The sequence below is a fragment of the Mus pahari genome, chromosome 13 (genome assembly GCF_900095145.1).
Source record: "Mus pahari chromosome 13, PAHARI_EIJ_v1.1, whole genome shotgun sequence".
Classification (NCBI taxonomy): Eukaryota; Metazoa; Chordata; class Mammalia; order Rodentia; family Muridae; genus Mus; species Mus pahari.
The window spans coordinates 12061049-12066266 of NC_034602.1; positions in this window are offsets into that span (position 1 = coordinate 12061049).

Here is a 5218-nt window from a genome sequence, read left to right on the forward strand (position 1 = left end):
TCTCTCTCTCTCTCTCTCTCTCTCTCTCTCTCTCTCTCTCTCTCTCTCTCTCTCCATTTATTTTTAGTTACTTATACTGCTAAGTATATGTATATACTTATATAGTATACTTCATTTCTTCCTTGGTATTTTTCTTTAGACAGGGTCTCACTGGGTAGCTCTGGCTGTCCAAGTTGGCCTGGAACTCACAGAGATATGCCTGTCTCAGCCCCCGTGGTTTTGGGTTTAAAGGTGAACACCATTTCATCTAGCTCCATTTTAAGTCGTTTTTCATTAAAAAAAGCGAAAACCCCAAAATGATACCCTAAATTCCCCCAGTAACATGAGATGACCAATGTGGGGTTTGCCAAATTTCCTCTGCATTGTGTCCATTCACCCTTCTGTGGTAAGTTTGGGTGACTGAAATAGGACATAAATCACACACTACTCACCCCAAAATGGCTAAACATAAAGAAGAGGTCAGCTTCACCAAGGTGTACTTGGTGACATAGTCAAGTTAATTTTGACACAAGATTTTGGATAAACCATATTTTCCAAAGAATGATTCACATTCTTTGAAACAGTACAGTAGACAATGACTTATTTTCCAAAATAGTTCCTATTGCATTTCTTTTGGTTCTTCATGTCCAGCCCTTTCCATGACAGATGAGAAAAGAAATGCAGTCTGCAGTGAGGAAGGTCAGCTTTGGTTTTGTTTTTTTTTGTTTGACTTTTTTTTGGGGGGGGGCATTGGTTCTCATTGAAGAGATGGTTTTAAGGATTTTTGTCTTTCTGCTAATTTGAACCCACACTCTACCTAGCAAGAACAGACCCAGGCTTCTCCTCACACCAGTCTTTTCATAGGGATATGAGCATTCTCATTCTTTTAAAAAGCCATTGCAGGTGAAATAACATATAAATCAATGGTATAAGAGTGTTCCAGGTGAAGCAAACATTAGTAATATCAAGAGAAAATAAACTAAGTCCAATTATATTTGTTCTAGATGATTCTATGACATTCATAAGAAACAAGGTGGTAAGACTGAGTTCTTTTTTTTTCCCAAAGAAAACACCTTGTAGTGTAGCATTGACTCCATATCAGACTTACAGAATGTCTAGCCTGGCAGTCATGGCAAAGAGAAGAACAGAACTGTACAGTGAGAGGTGGGTCTCTCTGCACAGAAAAATGGAAGGTGGCAGAGTATGTAGGACTAAGAAAGATAACTGAAGGCAGAACCTTGTGATGAGACTTTTTGTAAGTTATCATCATCCCTGACATGGGACATTGAGGTAGTTTTGGGGGTCATTGTTTCCTTGTAAGGATCTCTTCACCCGTTCTTCTATAAGCCCAATAAACTGCTGGGTTCACTAAGTTAGAATTTGTGTGGAATTATTGTTTAAGTATATCACTGGTCCCCTCTCTAGACAGAGTAGATGTTTGCTCATGTTTTTACTGTTACCAATTTTAATTTCACTGTTAATAATTGAATACTTTTTTCAGAATTTGTTTTAGAAAGAAATCGTCATCAAAGTTTATGTATCCAATGCTAAACTTCAAAGCTTAATGAAACTTTTGTCCTATGAATCTTAGAATATTATGTTACATAAGTGGCATTTCAAACCTTTTAAAAAATATTATAACTCAAAATACCATTTTAATAGAAGAATATCACTATAAGAAGTTAGGACTATTTATAAGGCAACATGTCTTTATCAAACCTTTTACTATATCCCCCAATCATGCTAGAGAGAGAGAGAGAGAGAGAGAGAGAGAGAGAGAGAGAGAGAGAGAGAGAGAGAGTTGCACATTAAACTTGCACAGAGTATGTTTGGTATGTTTGGCTCACAACACAAGAAATGAAGTGTTCACAGATTTTGTTACTCAGTTATTTGGGGGAATTCAAGAATACTGAGTTTTAACCTCTGTCAATTTATACACATAAAAACATACATACAATCAATTGTAAATAATTATGGGCACACTTCACAATTACATTAACAAAGTAAAAAGTTTGCATCTCTGTGTTCAGAGAAAGCAAGTTTAACTCTTGGGGGATCTGTAGGTCTCTTTTGCTTTGTGTCATCTATTCCATTAAGACTCTTCCATTGCTGTCAAGTGTTGGTGCCCTCCTGTTTTGGAAACAAATTCAGTCTATCTTCCAATTTTCTCTGTATCCTCACACATAAAATAAGGTTACAAGGGACATTCCTCTGCCCAGTGGTTTGCATTTGAAGCAGATTCATTTCTGCCCTTAAATCTTGAGTTAGCAAATGGGTCCCTTTGTGGATGGCCTGGTAAATGGCACATACCAAATAAGCATAATCATTGATGTCCCTTTCATACACATTCCTTGTGCTCTTTTCTTCTTGAAGATCAGTTACTGAACGCTGAGAAGGCAATGTCTCCAACAGCTGTCTGTAGAATCTAAGGATTCCTGATGAGCTCATATGCTGAAGTTACCGGTAAACTGCAATGGTTTCTTAGAGAAGCTTTCCATCTTCTCCTTGAACTTCTGAAGGCTCATGATGAAAAGGCCACTTGGTCTCTGCCTGTCCATGAGGGTCTCGCCATTTCCTTTAGGAGGGATGACGTAAAAACAGAAGAGGAAGGTTGATAAGAGTCTCTGCTTTGGGCATGCCACTTAGGGTGTTCTTTTGATCTCCAGTAGCTTGGGGTAAGTAGGAGAGCTCAGAGGAGTGGGAGAAGACATTTCACCTAAGTCTCATTGTTCACTGTTTTCCACTTGGTAAATGGACTTTGAGCACCAACAGAGGTCATGCAAAATATTAGCAGTTCCCAGTTGGCCTAATTTTGCACATACCCCAATTCTGGTAGAAATCCCATGTGGTCTAAATATAAACTATATTAGATCATTTTTCTCAATTCTTACAAGCTAAATCTAGATATGTGGTATTATTGTACGTGAAGCTTCTATACATCGGCCAAACTCCACTCTCACCCAGGATGTACCTAGGACAATAATGTTAGAGTCAAATTACAGCCCATTCCTTCTCTCACTTTCTCAGGCTCAAACTTACTTCCACTTCCTATAAGATTCATTGAATTATCCATTCCAAAGGAATTGAATATGAGATTTTTATAGAGTCAAAGTCACCTAGGGGCCTCTAGGTAGTGATGTTGGGAGAGTCCCAATCAGTCAGCTCAGTGTGAGGACTCGGGCTAGGAGGAAAACCTTCCTCTTTACAGAAACCACTATTATTGTCTCTCCCCTTCGGGCCATTCAGGGTTTTGTTCTGGTTTGGTTTTAGTTTTAGCTTTTCATCAATGAGCAAAATGGTTCACACATTAGAGAAACATCCTGCGAGGCGTATCTGCCTCTGTAAGGTAAATTATAGAGCTCAGGTAAGGCCAGGAGAGTTTCCCATTTTAGTAAATTTCATCTGAGTTGGGTGTGGAGGTATGTCAATCATGTCTTAATTGTTATAACTAAATAATCCTGCATAGTATGGTTTGCATTTTCCTATCTTGGGGCCTTTACGGTTTTTGTTTGTTTGTTTGTTTTTCGAGACAGGGTTTCTCTGTGTAGCCCTGGCTGTCCTGAAACTCACTTTGTAGATCAGGCTGATGTCGAACTCAGAAATCCGCCTGCCTCTGCCTCCCAAGTGCTGGGATTAAAGGCGTGCACCACCACGCCCGGCTCTGGGGCCTCTATCGTTAAATTTAATATTTACAAATTTGATAGAGATGTTGGTAAAGCTGACATCAGAGTTCAAATTGGGGATGTCCTAACCAAATTCTGGTGGGAATAAAAAGTCCACAACTCTCTGGTAAAGATTCTTTCTTTTTATCCTTCTCATCAAAGTGTAAATGTCACTTACTGCCAATCCTCAGTTACATTCCTATGTGATGAGTTTCTACTTTAGTCCATCTTCTCTCCTTGGTGGGCTCCAGCCTTTTGCAGTAAGCTATGGCTTCGGGATAACAATGAGAGGCACTAACTGAGAGCCTTATCAGACTACATTTAGATATGAGTAGAAACTATACAGTGTGACTTCCAGCAGACACCATAAACAAATCTTATTGCAGGAAGTTGTAACCACCTTTTCAAAAATCTTTTATGTGGCATTAGAAAATGAACCACACCTTGTTTCCAGTTTGGTGGGGAAAACCCAGGAAACCAGGACACACATTAGTTACTTCTTTGGGAAACTAAAAGACAAACATCTCAAATTATTTTATATTATGTCTGTAACCTGGAAAGGATGCCCGGGTTAGTTTTGCAAATCATTTAATCTGCTGCGATGCATCTTGCTCTACTGACACATTGCAGCTGTTGATAGGATGATTTTAGGATCTGGAATTGGATCACTAAGCCAATATCTCCCAAATATTTACTTCTCAGGTAGTAGCTGGAGTTCAGTTCCCCTAATTGCCCACTGGGAAGGGTAGAGAACTCATTTTTGGCTCCACAATTTGATTTCTGTTAGGAAAAATAGCCTACCCTTCCCCCACCTCTTTTAGTTTAATGAAAAGGTCAAACCAATAGGTTTGGGGCTTATGGGTTGAGGATCAAGGGGAATAAAACCAATGCTGGAACCCAACAAATAAAGGTTCTTTATTATTTTGCTGGAGGGTTTTTTTTTTTTTTTTTTTTTATTTTTGATTAATTTGTGTTTTCTTAGAGGTGAAAATAGGAATTTCAANACCAATGCTGGAACCCAACAAATAAAGGTTCTTTTTTATTTTTCCGGAGGGTTTTTTTTTTTTTTTTTTTTTTATACAGGATCATTATGTGTTTTCTTAGAGGTGAAAATAGGAATTTCAACCATTGTGTCCTCTTCACACATGACCATGTCTATGTGGCCCTCCTGGCAGGAGGAGTGCTAAGGAAACCATCTGTTTGCAGTGCTCTCAGTAGAGAATGAAGCCTTTCACAGACCAACGACAGGACCAGTCTCTTCATGCGGAATGCTCTTACAGAGATGAGTCTGCTGTAATGTGGTACCACAGATAGAGCAAGGGTAAGGGACAGAGAGCAAGTGAGTAAGAGAGAGGGGCAGACACACACACTCACTTACTCACTCACAGAGAGACAGGGACAGAGAGACAGACAGAGAGAGAGAGGCAGAGAGAGCATTATACTAGTGGAATATTAGATCTGTTGTCTATGAGTAGTTCTGTGAGCAATGTTTCCCACATGGTACTGGCAGGGGAAAGGAAGAAGGCTGGTCAAAAAAGGTACTTTATTATTTTTATTGGTTATTTTAATGATTTACA